The sequence below is a fragment of the Marmota flaviventris genome, chromosome 12 (genome assembly GCF_047511675.1).
Source record: "Marmota flaviventris isolate mMarFla1 chromosome 12, mMarFla1.hap1, whole genome shotgun sequence".
Taxonomy (NCBI): domain Eukaryota; kingdom Metazoa; phylum Chordata; class Mammalia; order Rodentia; family Sciuridae; genus Marmota; species Marmota flaviventris.
The window spans coordinates 41,667,663-41,687,466 of NC_092509.1; the positions used below are offsets into that span (position 1 = coordinate 41,667,663).

The following is a 19,804-nucleotide window of genomic DNA, read 5'->3' on the forward strand; positions in this document are numbered from 1 at the left end:
ATCTGAAGAATGCTCAGTGACAAAAATGACCTTTTGGAAACTGTCTTAATACAGTAACAGGAAGAATGTGGTCCGAGTATGATGAAATGATACAAGAACTTAAACACCTGCTTTGTTTAGCAGTATGAGGGAACTTGAGCACATCACATTTGGGGACCTAACAGTTAAATTGTTCATACAATTTTACTTCAAGATTCCCAATCATCCCATAAAATAGATTGTTTTAAACTCCTTTTTCTTTATCTCTCATATTATTCACTCTGTATTCCTTTTAATACAAGTAAATTAATGGCTTTATTAGGCTTCTTAGAGATCAGAATTATAAATTGTCTGATCCTTGAATGTCTAAATAAAATATCCTACATTTGCTTAAGGAATACTTTCCCCAGGTGAAAATATATTTTATTTTATGTGATTGTGATGATGAAATTGCTTACTACATTTTTGAATCAAAAATTCATGTAGACAATTTAAGTGTGCAAGTTTACGATCAAGTCTCTGGAGCCCCTGCATTGGCTTATGGAAGCATATTTAAGTTTATTTTTAATTTCCTTTATGGCTGCTGTGGTTTCTTTTGATTTAGACACAAGTATAAGCACACACACAAGCAGAACGTATACACAGGGCTTTCCCAAGTTATCAAGGCAATTTTCTGAATGAGCTGTAAAACTGAAATTAATATCTTTCTTTTGAGTCATCAAGGACAAACGCACATTATCTGCTGTCCCTGCTTGATGCTTAACTATCCACTGAGTTAATGTGGATTTTGTGTATATAAGGATGCATGATTAGGGAAAACTAAGCAATTCTTTTTTACCATGTGCAGTTAAATCCCATAATGGTACATGTTCCGATTTAATTAGTTCTCATCATATTACAAGATGCAGCCAGATTGATATAATTAATAATAATGATGCTAGTAATAACTTCCACATTATACATACCAGGAACTCCAAGTGTCAAATTAAGCATTTGTATTGTTTTAAAAATACAATGAATTTTAAATTAATTTTGAAGTGAAAATTTATTATAAATAAAATTCTTTGATGCTGTCCTTCCTATAATAATTTAAAAAGTAGTTTACATTTTCAATGTCATTCTTTTTCCCTAATAAAATCCTATATAGAAACTTAATATACATCATTTCTCAGCTTTTGGGCTAAAATCAAGTGAAAACATATTACACCAGTCAAAACAATTTTCTTTGACTAGTACGCATTAATTTTAAGGTCAAAGTGACTACATTTATTTATTCTTAACACCATTCATTGAGGTATTGAGGCATGTCTGTGGAATCTTAGGATTCTGCAAAGCATTGTTTGATAAACCCCCACTTACTGGACAGCATCCAGGGTCTTTGATATGATTTCCTCACTTATCCACCAACTTAAGTTTAAAAACTTAAATGAATGATGTTTCTTTACACATTTTTTTTACAACCTTTACCATGTCGCTCAAGCATCTCTTTCTTTTAGTAGGTACCATTTCATAATATTTCTCTTGTGTGTGTGTGTGTTCTCTCTCTCTCTCTCTCTCTCTCTCTCTCTCTCTCTCTCTCTCTCTCTCTCTCTCTCTCTCTTTCTCTCATTTTGGTGTTGGGGATTGAACCCTGTGGACCTTGTGCATGCTAGGCAAGAGCTCTATTACTAAGCTACACCTCCCAATCCTACTTCATAACTTTTCTCATGTTAACATCCTTGGCTCTGCAAACTACTTAATGGCTTATACGTATGCATCTTTCTTTGTATCTAGAACGCAAATTGCTTTTGTAAAATTAAGGAAAAAACATTTTCACTATCCTGAAACTCAGCCTAGCACAGGACTAATCCATATAGTTAATAATTCTTCTGAAACAGATTTGTGAGAGTAACATCTTTTAAAAATCTGCTTTGAGCTGCCCCAGTAGAAAAAAAAAATGGCATTTAAGTTTGTTTCCAGTTGGCCCTGTGTGAGCTGGAGCACATTTTGCTAGGGAAGCATCATTAGGTCTGATGGCATACTTGAAGCAGAAATAGCTTTTGTGACCAATTGGATACCTCACTGATGTGAGGAAGTGCTTCCTATCCTTTAGTGAGGGGAGCCGCCCCCTTGGGCTATGGTCTTGGCACTTCAGCTGGGGCGAAACTCAAAGCAGGGACAGGAGATGATAGCATCGATTCTTGGCAGTCACATCACCACGTGGACCTTCTCTCGGTGCCTGTGAAAAAGAGGACCTTTATGTTAGGTTTGGCCAGGTGCTCTGACATGGAACATAAGGGCAGTGAACGGGTGGCCTTTTCAGTGGCAGAGTGTGTGAATTGGTTTCCCAGAAGCTGGAAGTGACCTGTCCTTAGAGAGGCAATCAAATATGTCTCCTTGTTAAAAAAGTGAGAGTGATGGTTTAGAAGTTGGAGAATTTGATAAACACTTGCTTTTGTTTTGCCATCATGGTGTATGTGTGTGTGTGTGTCGGGGTGGGGTGACTCATAAAAATAAGTTGCTTCTGTAGTTTATCAAAGAAGAAAGTAATAGCATTCTTCATTGTAATAATATTCCTGTAAAGTTGCATATATGAAAAATGGACCCATTCAATCCCTGTGGGGGAGGAAAGGAGTTATAAGCTTTTTATCAGGCCTTGTGGATAAGTAGTGAATATTTTCTCAGAATGTTAGATGTTTCCTTACTCAGTTCCGACATCTGTCCCCTTCCTTCACCCCGCAACCCCAGTTCACAAATAGAACTAGATTTATCACAACCTGAACAGCAGGAGTCCTAACACTGTAGAAATGGGTTTGGCTGTTTGTATGGCCTTAAAATATTAGAAGCTGAGGTTTTTAAGTAGTTTCTATGATTATATGGGGTATGCACTTTATTTCAGAGCATGGTGAGGGACTTTGGGGTATTGGGAAGGAAGAAGACTCCATCCACACTCTCACAGAAATTAAGATCTATTTGTGAAAACCAGGCATCCATATGTGCAGAATTAATGCACGCAACAGGACTAGACGATTCCTAACTAATTAGTCATGTGGTAAACAAAGAAGTGCTTGAATTCAAAACAGGCAATAACTCTGATGTCTGAAGTGATTTGGAAGATTTCATGAAAGGATTCCCAGTTGGAGTAAAATATAAAGTAGTAGCAGAGCTGGTAGTGATGAATATTTACTGTTTCTTATTTGTTTTCTCATTGTTCATATGTAATAATGAATGCATTACTCATTACTTCTAATCAGTGGATATTGTTATGTAAATTTCACAGCAATTATCTATACCTTTTTAGCAGGAAATTTTAATTCCTATTTGTGTAATTTTGCTTGGAATTTTTTGGTCGCCAAACAAATAGGAATCTCAGGAAGCTTGAAGCTATATAGCATAGTATAGAGGGACTTGTGCAGTAAGCTGTGACATGTGGCATGGGTGACCTAAGTCCTTGCTACTGAAAGTGTGGTCCATGAACCAGCAGTACCAATACCACTTGGGAGTTTTTTTATAAATACAGGATCTGAGAGCCCACCCAGGCCTGTAGAATCAGAATCTGGTTTTTCATAAGATCCCTAAATAACACATGTGCTCATTCCACTGTAGGAATCACTTGTCTCTGTTAGGCACACTAAGTATCAGTGTACTGTTCTCGTCTTGTTCTGGGAACTTTTCACAAAATTGTGAAGGTGGGTGTTTAATCTCTGTATGTGCAATTCTGAGCATGACACATGATTTCATAGGGCGAAGTTTTATCATATCACAGATGAGTGATTCTGCCCATAAGTTAAAAGTTACGTGAATACCTAAGCCATTTTCCCAGCATTTGGAGTTTTTCAAAACTCAAGCCATATTTTGGAAAATGCTATTTTCTCTTTTATATCAAAGCCCATATGAATTCAATTTTGTGGGAAATTTAAGCCACATGTTTCTGATTCATTTACACTTAACCCTTGAGAAGGTTGTGTTACAACAGCAATTGCCTGTCCAATAATATCTTAGTCTTTCAGTAAATCCTTTGTAAGGGCAGAGAGTTGGGGAAGAGAGAGTGGAGAGAAGTCAATGGACAGACTTAGAAGGCTGGGGTCTGAGTTTAGGACTCTGAATCTGGAGTCAGGTCTGTGCAGATGCTATGTGCAATCCACTTCTTTTTTAAACATCTTTGGCAGAGGTGAGGTGGGATGATGATATAGATTCCTGTATTGAAAAGAAACAGGGGCATTTGTAAATCATGTAGCATTGTCAAAAGCCATAGTTTTAGTAAGCATGTGTTACCATTTCTCTCCCTTTCTTGTACAAATTGTACTCATATCACTTTGAAATTTTGGGGTTTTGGCCCTTGTGAGACCTTGTCCAGATTTAGTGTTAGCTAGCCTCTGAGCACTGTTGACAAAGGGTGAGAGGCTTATCTGCTGCTCACAATTCTGGGAAAGCTTGAATGATGAATCAAAATAACCTTGATTATTTTTACTTTGAGTGTTTCAGTTTGAGCTGATACATAACTAGAGAATTTTTTTTTTAAAAATCATTAAGCTTCTTTTTTGCTTTTTGGTAAAGCTTGAATTCTTGTTTGTCAAATCAGACATTCAACCTGACAACTTTTCTTGATTGATGGATAGTATGTATAAATGTATGTTTATACATATGAGAATATATGTCATGGATAAAGAGTGAGTGTTTATGGTGGAAGAAAACAATGATCAAATTAATCCTGTTTTCTGTTTAGACATCAATCCCTAAATATAGTGAGTTTGTTTAAATAAGATGACATGGCTTGATTGCAGCTTTTAGTAGCCATTGGTAAATGAAAGGGCATTTGAATTCCATGTCTAACACATTATTCCAGGGAGCCAGCAAATACATATTCATATGACAGATGCACTAATCAAGGCTGAAGGTCTTACTTAAATATTTTAAAAAGCAACCTTGGCACTAGAAGGCAAATACAACTCCAGCCTAGATTGTGATTTTGCCAGTTTTCCCCTTGCTATCAGGCTTTCTCATGCTTCTTTTGTGTTGTGCCATGCAGTGCCCTTAACATGCCACACCCTTTATCTGGAAGGAAAGTTTTTCTCCTCCTCCATCATCAGCTGCCTCTTTCCGGAGCCTTCCCTGAGCCCCTTGGTCCAGGTCAGTGTCCACCATCTGTGCTTCCCACACATTCCAGGCTCACCTCCATCCTAACACTCATCACTCTGGCATATAATGAACTGTTTATGTGCCTGCCACCCCCAGGGTAGCCACTCTGTTTTGTGCCGCTTTGTCCCTACCCCATAACTCAGATTAGCCACTCAATAAAGTCGTTGAATGAATAAACCCATGACTTTTAAAGTATCCTAAAACGGCTCTGGAAAGCTAAACATCTCCCGATGCCAAACTTGAGCTTGTGGATTGAGTTTGTTAGGGATTTTTTGCAAATGAATCTCATGTGGTAGGTTCACATCCCATAATAGCTGAACCTTGCTTCTCTGATGCATAGCCTAGGCTCCTTCCTCTTCGCTGGCCATGGGAAGCTGTGTGAGAGAGCATGGTAGCTCGCTGTGACCATTGTCACTACAAAAAGAATCTCCAACAGATGGGTTCCAAGAAGCCTTCTGCAGTTGCTGGAACTTAATGTGGTGTGGTTTCTCTGAGGCCAGCATGCTCCATCCCTCACTCCATTCTTCAAGCTGTTGAAACTACATCCCGGATTTAAAGAGTTTCACAGATGATGTTCTCATAGCTTCCTTCTGTAACCTGTTTCATTATTTGTTTAATAAGTCTTGCTGTCAAATGTATTCTTTTTCTTTAATCTAAATCCCCAAATGCTCATTTTTCTACATTTGGTCCCCAGTTGAGAAAAGGAACAGCTGGCCACCTCAGCGGCTTTTTCCCCCTCTATCCACCCCTTGGATCATGTATCATCTCCTCGGGGTTTTCAGAAGTTTCTCATTAAATTTGTGAGTAAAACTAAGACATGAACTTTCAGCCCAAGTTTATCACCAGACTCTCCAGCTTCCGTTGTCACCCCTGTTCTCCTACTCCCCGCCCTCCTGAGCTATTTTCTATTCCTCTTTGTCACCATCATGGGAAACTGAACTTATTCCTATATATTTGGTCTACCTTGGCAATTGCCAGCTTCTTGAAAGTAAAGGTTGTAGGACTCCTCTTTGTATTCCCTGCCATACGTAGCCCATAAACTTGCCTAGCAGCCGGGCTTCCCTGTACATACCTAGCCCAAGTTTTTAACTGATCAAGAAACGTAACCAGTAAACTTAATTCCTACTGAAGGGAACATCTGTATGCAGATAGAAGAAACATTTTAGGAGAAAAAAGGTCAGTACCCAAATACAAAAGCCTAATGTGGGCCAGAGAGGACTCTGCAAGCGCGCCTTTGAGAGCTCTCTGTGTACCAAGAAGGCAGTGGATATTCCTGGGTAGCGGTAAAGCATGTTCCATTAAGCCCATTTCCGTGGTGCAATCCAATATAGGAAGTGGATTTGTTGGTATTACAGATAATTAGGATAACAGTTACATCAATAATTACTGTGAAAGGATTTTGTATGGCATAATTAATGTCCTCAAACTATTTAGATATTCTTGGATGAAAGAAAATACAGAAGTGGGAATTTTGGTGTTGAAAAGACAAAAGCAAACTGTTTGAAATATGTTACCAAACATGATGTTTTATGAGCACAGATTGGCAAAACATCAGGACACAGCTGTTGATTATAGATGCTCTTTTCAGTAACTACCTCAGAGCCAGTGAACCCTGCGCAGGGAGAGCCTGTCAGGACAAATCAGAGCCAGGCTCATCATCCTCAGAATGACTTACCAAGTGCGTGGCTGTCCCGGAGCTTCCCCAATGTCTTAGGAAGGATATGGCCAAATGGAACCACATAGCAATGTATGGGATTGAAGGTTTAATGTCAAAATCAAGCTTTGCTCAGATGTGTTGATTTTGTCCACAAACATGTTCTCAGTTCTCTAGATGAAAGGAAAAAAAAATTTTAAAAATTAGTTATTTTATAATTAGTATTTACTATGATATATTTTATGTTAATATAATTTTGCAGGGAAAAATCACCCTTTAAACAAAGTATGCAGCAAGGTGCTTATCTACTAAGCTTTCATATCAAATACAAAAATATTACCAAATAACCAGCCCTGAAACTTAGTGTCAAGTTTATCATATTTTGAATTATTAACATTTCTGTCGGAGGAGGCATTTTTTTAATAAAATATTTAAGCTACAAATCTCAGAACTCTTTTGGCTACCAACACCAGAGCTATAAAACAAAGGTAGCTCACATGTTACACTTCTATCAAACATTCAGGCTTTTCATTAAGAAAAAGAAAGAAGAGAAGAAACACTCTCTCCCCCCCCCCCCAATCAAGCCATTACCAGTGACATGACCTTTGCTCAGAAAGATCCATGTTTCAACATAACACTCCTGCACCCCTGGGAGCAGCAGAGGCCAGAGGGCAACCCTTTCTGTTAATGGTAGTACATGATTTGGGGACACAAGGTCAGTGGACATTTCAATTAGTACCAAGAGTCAATCATTGTACCAAAGAACATAAATAAGTAGCTATAAAATAATTAAATTATGAAACAAATTAGAAATTAATAAGTCTTATAAAACTACCTTTCAATAATGGAGACACAATGAGGCATAAATAAGTTATTCTGCATGAAGGTGGTAGACTAGTTTACAATACATGAAAGAAAAGTTACCCTTAAAAGACACTTTGTATCTGTGTGGTTCTGCTTTCTAATTTTTTAAATTTTATTTTAGGTGTTCTTTATATTTACATGAATATTGCTGGTTTTGCATTTTGTGCTACTAACCATGGGGGAGTAGTTTCCTGACTGTAGATATTTTTGTCTTAATGTATCGAATTTCTTTAGAGAATGAAAAAGCCTTGTCATTTGTGGAGCACCTTTTCATGAACAGCACTCAGCACTGTTCTTAGTGTAGACTGCTACTTATGAGAGGGCATCTCTGGGAGCCTCACTGTGCATGGCACAGCATGCACTGGCTCCACAACCCATCCCGCACCAGTCTTAGCCCATCACATTCTGCTGGCAGAATTGGGTGATGATGGTTGATGCTCAGCAGTGTCCCTGGGGTGATTTTGGACTGAACATGTTTTCTTATAGTTAAACCTTTTGGAGGTAAGTCCAGATATAGGAGGTAAGTCCTACATAAAGAATTTTTAGTGGACAATATAAAATTGGCCATGGTGGGTAAGTGAGAGATTTTCTTGGCAGGTATAGCTTCAGACAGACATACAGACACAGGCCTTTAAGCAGCAGATTTAAAGACAGCAGAAAAACTGAGCCTGACACCACAGCAGGTGTAAATCTTTAGTGATATGCCAGGTTTACATCATTACTGCCTGGACAAATTGGTCATGCTTATTTTATTTGTTCTCACAAATCACTCTCTTAATTAGTGTGATAGTTTTGTTTTGCAAACAGAGGCTCCAACAGAGTGTATGGTTTCAGATGGAATAGTCAGAATGTTAATATTGAATTATACCAGCCATCCTTCTTTAACTAGAAATGAGTGGAAACCCAGCTCAGAAATGTCTTTAAGGTTGAGTTTTAGTTTGTATTCTTAAAAAAATAAATATTTAAGGAAGATTATAGGTTGGGTACTGTGTGTGTTGTGTGGGGTGTTTGCATAGTGTTTTGTGAGAGGACTTTCTCCCTAGAGGAAGGATGGGCCTCAGGCTGTCCCAGCCACAGCTTAGAGTCCTTGAGGCTTTCTAAGCTCTTTTTAATGCAAGCAAGAATTCTAGTGTTTCCATCTGTCAGAGTCAAATGTAATTTTGCCTTAATACTCAGGGAAGAATCAACATCCATCAATACTTAAGAAAGAACGTAGTCCATACTTTGGAACACAAGGTTTACTGCTGAAATTCTTTTTTTTTTCCAATTAATTTTTCTCAATATAACCACTTTTTCAAAACTTACTATTTTATCATCAATAGAGTGAGATCTCTTATTCCTACTTCATACTTTGAAATTCATCAAATTTGAGGGAGGGATTAGGTAAAGAATTAAAAAGACAGGATGACAATATCATTAACTACTAAAGGGATAATGAAAGTAGAGGAAGGTTTGGAAAAAAAGACTCTTCATTTTTGTATATGTGTATGTCCAAAATAAATTGTCAGCATATTCAGTTGAAAATGTCCAGAAGGCAATTTGAGTAATGGAGTTGTGTTTTTAGGAGACCTGGGGATGATGATTACTCTCTATAAAAATGGTCATTGGCATGATAGGCTGGACTAGCCTATGGGTAGAGCAATCAGAGAAAGTAAAGATGAGCAATAATTTTGGGAACACCTTATAAACATGGACAAATAATATTTTAGTTGGAGAGAACTAGCAGAGTCTTTTTTGCTGTTGTTGTTCAGAAATATAGGAAGACCAAGAAGTCACTCACTGTCTTAAGCTGTTAGGAAATCATCTGAAAATGCAAGAGAGCTTCGGAAGGCAATTTGCTGGGTATTGAGAAGGTAGCGTGAGGTGAGGGAGGCAGCGCAATTGACTCTGCATGCTGGTATAGAAGAGTGGAGATGGAATCTGGTATTTATAACTTGATTGAATAGGAAGGCCCAGAAAAGGTTATTAAGCTGAGATAAATCAACGGCAATGGAGGGGGCATTGGTAATACAAGAGGAAAATAACTCAGGAAGCAAAGTCTTCATTGAACACCCAAAATGAGTAGGAGTGGAGAGGAGGGAATGCTTGCAGGCAGTGGTGGAGGTTGTGATAATAGACACAAAAAAATGATGTTATCCTTGTGAAAGAACAAGAGCCGTTTTCCTTTTGGGGTACTTTAAAGCTTGTCTCCCCACAGTACCTTGCAAAATGCTAGATATTCAGTAAATTTTAGTTAACATTTCTAACTGCCTCAGTTTAACATAAGAATATTCTGGCTTGCTGAATATATGACAGAAAACCACAGTAAAATTTGTCATCTGCATTACAAAAGGAAGTGGAAAAGATGGAAAGTTTGACAGTACTGAAGGGATGAATGAGAGGCTCCCTGTGAAAGGTAAAGAAGAATTGAAATTTAGTGAGCTTATGGAAGAGAAGACTGCATAGAGACCTGGACTGGATAGTTCATATTCTCAGAAACAGAGTCTTATGAGGATGAGTATGAAAATTTTTTCCTCATTACTTTAAAGGCTCAAATTAGGAGAAATGTGTTTAAATTTTAAAAATGGGATATATATATATATATATATATATATATATATATATATATACATAAAATTATATATAATATATCTATATACAATACATAATAATATATTTGTAATATGTAATAATATATCTGTAATATATATAATATATATAATGTACATATGCCCAGCCTATATCTTAGAAAGAACTTAGTGAAATATTTAATATGGACTTCTAATAGGCCATAGAAAATCTTGAGGGGGAAAAGGACTATTATCTGTTTTAAATATCTTTCATTCAATTGACTGAGGTCAAGGGTCAAGGCCGGTTGAAATCTTGAGACCCTTTCCAGTAAATAACTTTGTAACTACTATGAATGAATTCAGAAATGCTACTGCTTGACTTTTTAATTTTAAAAGAAGTTCTATGAATATAAAGAACACTGTCTGTACACTCACAAAAATGTGTGAGTGCACAAACATGCAGGGAAAACTGAAAACAGACCCACTTCATATACAATATAGTTTTGGATACTTTATGCAGAATAGAACTACTAATCGCTTTTTACCATAGCTCTAAAATTTGTCTATGAATGTTGTCATTGGAATTTGCTTCAGTATTTCCCAGAGTAGAGAAAGAAATTGCTGGTTGAGTTCACACAGACCTCTGCTGATGACCTTGCTTCTGCTGTCTGGCATTCTCAGATATTGCAGAGAATAATTCAACAAGTGCTCTTCTTTATTGACAGCTTTAGAGTATTCTTTTCTAGAATATTCAGAAATATTATACCATGTGTTTGTTATAAATGTATTCATATGATACTGAATATCTTGAAATTGCCCATTTTGGGTTAATTCCTAGAGATTACAAGAATGGTGAGGGAGGTTGCATTCAGAAGTTACGTGCAATTGCCCATTGCAGAAGTACCTGGTGACAGGCTTCAGTGTGTTTAATAACGTTAGCAGCTCGATGAAGAGAGCCCACATTTGAGATGAACAAAAGTTTTCTCATTAATATTTCAAAGTAGATCCAAAACCGTAGAAAAGTTCTTCATGGACCCTTCCTTTTCTTCTTTATTTGGTGTCTCTTTGTTTTCAATTTCCAGTCCTCTATATAACAACTATTTGTTTTTCTGCTTTTGGCAAAAGATATAGTACTGATTTGCTATTCATTATATCCCAAAGTGACCTACATGTGTGGTGTTTTAATTCACCATTATTTTTCCCATGGTTATTCTTGGTGAACTAATAATAACCATTGCTTAAACTAAAAAATGGAATATTAACCCAGTTTGGTTACATTGTTCCTGGTCACCTGTTTCCCACAGGTGCTTACTGTATTCGAGCCCTTTGATATGAGTAATAAGAATCCATGACTTCAGAGTATTAATGATTCTCATTGGGTTCCTTTCTCCACGATCTCTGCTGCCAAGTGTCCGTGATTCTCCTTCTGCCATTCCAGTCACCCACCCACAGTGGTGCTGAGGTAGATCAGATCTTACTGAAATCCTCTAGTAAGGGGGTTTACAAGCTATGGCCACAGACCAGATGTCCCACAGTGTCTGTTTATTGCTACCTTGCCTGTGGCTGCTTTTGCACTGTGAAAGGTAGGGTTGAATAGTTGAAAAACAGACAGGCTCACAAAGCTGAAACTGAAAAAAAAAAAAATTGCAAGCAGTTCCCAATTCCATTGTAAATTATTTTATCCCTGTGTCTTTCTAATATACTCCCCCTACACACACTTTTCTCATTCTTCTTCACTAGTTGACTAGTTGGGCAGGTTCAGTCCCAGCCAAACTGACATTCCTTTTTTATCTAACCACTTTTTGCCTGTGCTTTTTTTTTTTTTTTAATCTTATGCCCCTTCTTTATATTTTTTGAATTCTACTTTCAATATGAAGACTACCTCACCCAAGAAGTCTTAATCTGGTCCTTATCTAGTCTGTAAAGGGAGTAGGGGTACAGGCCTCTCCCCCAGACTTACCACCCTAGATGAAGAGACACCTTCTCTCAGGGGCTATGAGCATTCTGAATCCCAACAAGGATGTTGGTCTGGCAGAAGATAAAGTAACAGCAAATTTAGTTGTAGATCCAATTGGCTTGTATTTGTGATTTATGAATCCCAGTCTCCATTCTCCACCACAGAATGAGAGCTCCCGTGGGGTGATAGCAGAACAATGGGCTTTGTGAAAGGGGAACAAGGAAACAGTAATAGGAAAAAAATTAATCAGTTAACATCAGGTTACTTTAGGTTCCCTTTTTGTAAGTTGAGGCAGAAGGGATTGCCTTATTATACTGACTCAGGTGGACTGGAATCTCCTATTTTCAGGAAAAATAACTGGTCTGTTTTGGGATCTGTTTGCTTTCTTTCTTTTTTTTTCTTTTTTTTTTTTTTGGTAATTGTGTATGGAGAGCATACCTTTATTTTAATTGTTTATTTTTATGTGGTGCTAAGGATTGAACCCAGTGTTTCACACACACTAGGCAGGCACTCTGCCACTGAGCCACAGTCCCAGGCCCAGAGATCTATTTGCTTTCTTGAAGTTGCAGTTTGACAAACATGAAAAAAAATGTTCATCTCTAGAACTAGAGAAATGCAAATTTCTTGGCTTACATTGATATTCTATCTCACTCCACTCAGAATGGCAGTTACTGAGAATACAAGCAACAATAAATGTTGACAAGGATGTGGGGAAAAAGGTATACATTGTTGGTAGGACTGCAAATTGGTACAACCATTATGGAAAACAGTATGAAGATTGCTCAGAAAACTTGGACTGGAACCACCATTTGACCCAGTCATTCCACTCCTAGGTTTGTACCCAAAGGACTTAAAATCAGCGTACTGCAGTGACATACCACATCAATGTTTGTAGCAACTCAACACAACAATAGCTAAACTATGGAACCAACCTAGGTGTCCTTCAACAGATGAGTAGATAAAGGAAATGTGGTATATATACACAATGAAATATTACACAGCCTTAAACAAGAATGAAATTATGGCATTTGCTGGTAAATGGATGGAATTGGCGGATATCATGCTAAGTGAAATAAGCCAATCCTAAAGAATCAAGAGCCAAATATTCTCTCTGATATGTGAATGCTAACCCACAATAAGTGAGTGGGGTGAGGGAAGAATGGAGGTACTTTGGATTAGAAAGAGAGGAGTGAAGGGAGAGGGGGGGATCTGGGGGTAGGAATGATAGTAGAATGAATCAGCATTATTACCCTGTGTACATATGTGATTACACAACTTGCATAAATCTACATCATGTACAACCAGAAGAATGAGAAGTTATACTCCATTTATATGATATGTCAAATGCATTCTACTCTCATATAGAATTAGAACAAATTAACAAAATGTAAAAAGAAAAAAAAAGTTGCTGTTTGATATTATGGCATTTAGCATGAGTGATTTGGTCTGGTCTGCTGGGGCCTTCCACAGGAGTTTTGTTTGGTCCAGAAGAATGGACTCCTATAATTTTTGTTTAGCAGACCTAATCCCCTATCTTCAGCCTAGAGGGTGACAAGTCAGTTTTTTTCCGAATTTAAAAACAGCCATTTGAATTATCTGATAGTCACCAAAGCATTTAAATTAATTTATGGAAACGAGAAAAGCACACCCCTTACTTGTTATCAGGAGGGATATGAAATCATTCCTGAGCCATATAAGCTGGTTCTTGGCTTACATGTGTTGAGATTCACCCAGAACCCACTTGCTGTTAGGGGGAGTATTTCTAGCTCTGAAAGTGTGGGATTTCAGATTCCCCTGTCATGGTGGCTTTTATCTTAGCAGCTTCCCCCAGAGTTGGGATAATGAATCTGACTTCTCATATTCTTGTCAAATACGTGGCACTGTCCTGGCTTATGGGGCTTTTTTAGCCCATGGAGTCAACTTTTAATGGCGTTTCTTACTAATCATTAATTTGTTTCATGAAGTCACTCACAATTCAAGCAAGGACTTCAAGCTGAACTCCTCAAGTCACACCCTGTTTTTCTTCCACATAACACGATTTTAATTAATTTCTTATTGGCTCAATTGCTCTGAAAGGGCAGGAATGCGAGCTCCTATTGTAGTGATCATTTTATGCCCAGCATGTGGCAGAGTAGACGCTGCCAAAATGCAAATTGCAGCATGTATGTGTATACATGCACGTGCACACATACACATGCTTAAAATCTCGTGTGTTTCCTACTCCTGTAAGATGTCTCATGCATCTTCTTATTCCCTGGAGCCATACATTGTTGACATGTTTGAAGGCATCCATGCCTTACCCACTTGGCATTGAATTTCAGTTGACACTGCTCCCTAATTCATGCTAACTGAATTCTCTCTCATAGCTGTGATGCTTCTCCCTAGTTCACACTGGCCTAAAAATTAACCTGCCACATGATGATTACGTTTCCTCCCAGGTCCTTGCTCAGTAGAGCTTGCGTACTAGAAATAAGTCTCATGGGGCTTCGCACCTTTTCAGATGAGTGTTGCAGTAAGTTAATGGCCACACTGTCCTTTATTCTAGCTGGTCAATAACTGCATGCTGTGAATGGTGAAAGTTTACATGTTGGCAAGAAGTCTGTTGTATGCACCATTGTTCTCTGGCTTTTCCCATTGGAAAGCAACTGTTTTGAACATACAAACATAAAACCAATCACAGAAGATTATATCTCTTAAAGGCAATCTTTGCATCTTACTCAGTGTGAGAGCAGCCTGTAAAATGTAGTGCTACTTGCTCAGCAATTATTCACCTTGTTAGATCTAATTTCAGAATGCCTCAATTGCCCATTATTTTAGCACTTAAAAAAAATGTATCCAAAAGCAGTGTTGAAACTGCAGTTCTTTTGAATTCTGTTGTGCTGGTGCCTACTGATTGCACTAAGCTGTATACTGTGTTTTGAGGATAAACCCTCAGAAGACACTGTGATCAACCTCCCAGTTACTCATGAAAGTCTCTGCATGACAATGTGAATGTGTTCAATATAGCAAATCTTCCAAGAAACCAAAGCTTACTCCCTTTAGGAACCAAAGTCTCTCCCTATATGAAATTTAGTACTTAATGAGCCCCTGCCCTCTTCAGCAGCATATTCAAATGATAGTTGAACCATACTTTGTGGTTCTAGGCCATTTATTTGCACTGAGTATTTCTTTGGCATAATAAGATGTGAAGAATTGATTGCCCCTATATTAAATAACTCCAGATTGTTAAAATATCTTGGTCTCTTTTTTCAAGATTCTATCTACTTTCTCCCTGGGCATCTATGATTTTTCATTTCTACTAATGTACCCTTGATGATATTGAATATGCTATAGCATTTTAAGCACAGATTCCTCAGTGAGCATGTTAGGATAACTACTCCATATAAATCCACTTCTCATACAGAGGCATTATTGTGTGATGATTAAAAATGGGCACTCTCCTGACACAATTTCAGCTCTGCTTTCTATCTGTTAATCTTGGACAAGTTACCTAGCCTTTCCATTTCTCTCACTCTGTCTATAAAATGGGCATAATAAGACTCACCTTTCAGAACTGTTATAAGAAACAGGAGCTAAATTGCCATGTTAGCTCTTTTTGTTGTAAATATATAAATGAATAAGGATCTTGTTGAAACTGTCCTATAGCTCAGAAACCTTTTGATTTTGTTCAACCATAGTCTGGCTTTTGGGATTTTACTAGTTGCCTAGGTTTAAGAAATTGGGAAATTTACTGTTCCAATTATTCCATTTCCCACAATTTTTTTATTACCACATTCTTTTGTAGGAATTACACAGATGTAAAGGAATAAAGCCAGCCCTGTATAGACCTATGTTATTTAGTTGGTAGTTATCCTAAGCTAGAGCGAGAGAGTTATTTGCACATCTGCCTGGATGCATACACAACTGAGTGGTGTGAATAACTACCATGTGTACCTACCACCAACCATAGCACCAAGTACTTCTCTTCCTTATGCCTATTCATTTATTATTCAGAATAGCCTTTGAATCACTGTGGAAGCTCAACAGAACGTTTATAACTTGTTCCAGGTCTTATAGCCAATAAGTGATAGAGCAGAATGAAAATTTAGGTCTTTCCAAAACCTTACCATGAACTATATTCTTGCCTCCTCTCCCCCCAAAAGAATGCACAGCTCTTTACAATACTGTTGACCACAGGTTGAAATGTATTGCTTACTACCAATTAAAAAAACAAAAACTTCACAGTTTTGAATTTCAAACAATTCTGTTGTTGGATTCCACAAATTCTGCTTATTTTTCAAGATTTGAGAATTTAAAAAAGTCACAATTCAATTCTTATTCTTGGAGATATCTAATGAAAAGATATAGCCAGGATCCGTATCTCCACATTTCCACCTGCCCCAAAGTCTTCGACCTCAACTTTCCTACCTATCTTGCATAGATTTAAGGGCTATGCCATCCAATATGGAAGCCACTAACTACACATAGCTCTTTAGTTTTCAATTTATTAAATATTAAATGAAAAATTCAGTTCCTCAATTGAATTAGCCACATGTCAAGGTCTCAGTAGCCACTTTAGAGCAACCAGAATGAACAGTTCTAGTATGGAACACTTCAGTCATGGCAGAAAGTCATGTCGAATAGTGTTTTGGAAAGATGGTCCAATTGGCACAGGACACATACACACTTTTTACCTCTTGGTCAGGGCGTGGGACCTGTTCTCCTAGTTGATACAATGTGGTACACAGAACAGGGTCTCAGGGAACACTGAGGCCTCCTCTGGCCTTTTAGAATGAAGCCTGAACTGACTAAGGTAAGACCTAAACCACAGCTAGTTTTCTATTTCTCTGGGATCTGTCTGCTTTGTGGTTGGGCTTCACCCCTGTCTTAACTAGGTGGGAAATGGGAGAGAGAGTAGAGAATCAAACCACAGAAAGTATCCTAGAAAACCACAGAATGGAGATGATAAAGAAAGAAATCCAAGAGAGATTTTTTTTTCCAGAATATTTTGTGTTCTTTAACTTCTTCCATAAAAGTTGTTTTCTACCTTATTGGTTTTCAGAGTCTCTTTTGCTTTTGCATCATGTCAGTTCTTCTTTCTTGAAATTAAGTGAGAGACAGGCAACTTTTAGGTGGCAGCAAATTTTAAATCATGGGTTACTGCCCATTGTCAGGTTGTGAAATTATCTTAAATTGGCATCAGCAAGTTTTAAAGGGGATGTGGAGGCTGGGGGTATAACTCACTGGTAGAACATGAGCTTAATCTGTGTGAGGCCGTAGCTTCAATACCCTGCCCCCAAGAAAGAGAAGAGAGGGGAGAATATATAGAAGAATAGACTAGAAAATATTAAATTGGACATATAGTTTTTATTTCATAATCGGCTTTAGTTTTACTTATTATATGTATGTGCAAGTGCTTCATTTGAGTGTGTGTGATTACAGTGGGGAATCCTCTGTAGGATTTTTTTTTTTTAAAGAGTGAGAGAGAGTGAGAAAGAGGGAGAGAGAGAGAGAGAGAATTTTAGTATTTATTTTTTAGTATTTGGCGGACACAACATCTTTGTCTGTATGTGGTGCTGAGGATCGAACCCGGGCCGCACGCATGCCAGGCGAGCGCGCTACCGCTTGAACCACATCCCCAGCCCTCCTCTATAGGATTTTAAATGTGAATTATGAACTTAGAATAATTACAAAACAGTTTTGTTGTGAAATGTGCAGATTCGAGTATAGTGAATCCTTTCCTGCTGGTGTTATGGGGAACATATTGTACATGTCCTCTTGATGTTCTGTGTTGGGAGTGTGGACACAGACCATAAATACTCCTACAAGAAAGTAAAAGAAAATGGGAGAAAAGACATCACTGGACAGCATGGATCCAGGGTTCTCATTCATTCAACAAGTTCATCAACTATTTATCTGGCATTGGCATCAGATGATTATCAATAGGCTCCCTTCCCTCAAAAAGCTGACTTCCTGATTCCATAGAGAGAGAGAGAGACAAGTGCGGCAGACAGCCAGCCACAAGGCACCGTGCAGGGAGGACAGCTGAGCTCCACAGCTGGTGCAGGTAGTAGGTGCCTCTGACTCAACCAGGGCGAGGCTGTGGGCGACTTGACCTTCTCTTATCCAAACTAGAATCTTCTGCTCCATACCACCCTTATCTTCCCCACTGAGTTTGAAAATCTCTGCACGTTCTTGAGTAAATTTGCTGAGATTCAGGCACAACTATTCACAGGATTTATAAGTAGCTGTAATATGAGATTTTAAAATTCAGTTTGAATCTTTTCATATAATAATCATGTTCATGATTCAGCACAGGGTTTTTCATGTTGCATTCAGACTCAAGGGCTGGTATTTTTTTTCTTCCCTCCTTTTTTTCCCTCTGAAAGAATGCCAACAAGAATAAATTGAGTGGGATGCGCCTTCATTGTCACCTTTTTTCTTCACTTAGGTATTTATAGTAAGGAGATTAAATATGCAGAAGCTATTCTTCCCATTCATGTAAAGCAAAGATATACAAAATTTAATAAGTGCCTGGGTGGTGGTTTGGTCTAAGGAGAAGAGCATGGAGACAACAGGGGCCCTGTTGAGCTTTGCCACTGCTCTGGGAGGCCGCTTCTCCATGTGGAGTTGGCCAGGGCCAGCCAGCAGCTGCACTCCTCACCACGACCTGAGTGGGGGCCAGTAGTACAAACCTTCTCATGCAGAACCTTGACCAGAAGCTCTCATGCATCATCTCTGAGTTTTCTTGTGAGAGCATTTACAACAAAGCCCTTCCTTCTGAACTCCTTACCCAAGTGAAGATGATTTTGTACCAACTAAAGAAGTAAAAATTACTCATTTGCTTTGATCATGAGCAGTCTGCTCATGAGCAGAGATGATTTGAAATTAAGGGTGTTCTGCAAAAACCAGGACACATACCTGCTTTAGAAAATTATGAAACGTATTAGTTCAATTTAATACTTATCTCCAGTCATGTGTGTTTCAGAGCCCTGCTCTCTTCCCACTGAAACTGCTGCCTCAAAATTACCATAGCAGGGAGCAGCTGCCAGGTCTGGGTGAAGCTTTGGTATATGCTTAATAGCTACGTAGATCATGCTGTTTTAGGAATCAGCTGAAGACACAGGTTGTACATTTTGAATGGGCAATGCCTCCTCCTGAATATAATGTCCAGAATACTGACACTCAAGTCACAGAGCCTCTGTTTACCCACCAGGGGCCACCACTTCTTCACTCAGCTGCTCTCATTGGCTCTGTTGCTGCTGCCATGGGAACCAAAAAACCCCATATATAATATACAAATATATATACACACATTTTTAAAGGATTTGAGGCTTTTGAAGATGAAAAGGTGTGTGTGGTGGGGGGACTGTGAAAAGCAAAAATGCCAAAGATAGATTTTTTTGCTGTGAGCCACCACCATCTTCAGTGACCTGGAGCCTCCCGCTCCCAAGTCGTTCTGGGGTATTGCAGAAGCAGCACTTTGCCTTTTCGTGTCTTCCACATGTAAGCTTGGCCGTCCCCAGTTTTCACCATGCTGTCTCATCCATTAGCCCTCTGGCTTCTGAAATCTTATCTTTCACTTGCTATGGTCTCCTCTGTTGTTATTCACTTGTTCTTGTGATTTTAAGACCTTTTATTCTTTGTGGTCATTTTAGCTGGGTTGTGCAAGAGAGTTGAGGCTATGTATATATGCTCCACCTG

The 19,804-nt window shown here is 38.3% G+C and overlaps 1 protein-coding gene and 1 long non-coding RNA gene across 19 annotated transcripts in view; one reads left to right on the plus strand and one right to left on the minus strand.

Annotated features, from left to right (window-relative positions):
* Pard3 (par-3 family cell polarity regulator) overlaps positions 1-19,804 on the plus strand; it is a 660,013-nt gene that overhangs the window by 596,386 nt on the left and 43,823 nt on the right. The window lies entirely within an intron of this gene.
* LOC139701393 (uncharacterized) overlaps positions 1,889-19,804 on the minus strand; it is a 67,676-nt gene continuing 49,760 nt past the window's right edge. The window contains exons 1-3 of one of the 2 annotated variants that reach the window (XR_011703950.1): positions 7,249-7,321; positions 6,773-6,924; positions 1,889-2,197 (exon numbers count right to left, since the gene is read on the minus strand). This is a non-coding gene — a long non-coding RNA (uncharacterized lncRNA). Of the gene's footprint in view, positions 2,198-6,772; positions 6,925-7,248; positions 7,322-19,804 lie in introns of those variants that run through there. The other variant, XR_011703949.1, reaches the window with a different exon arrangement.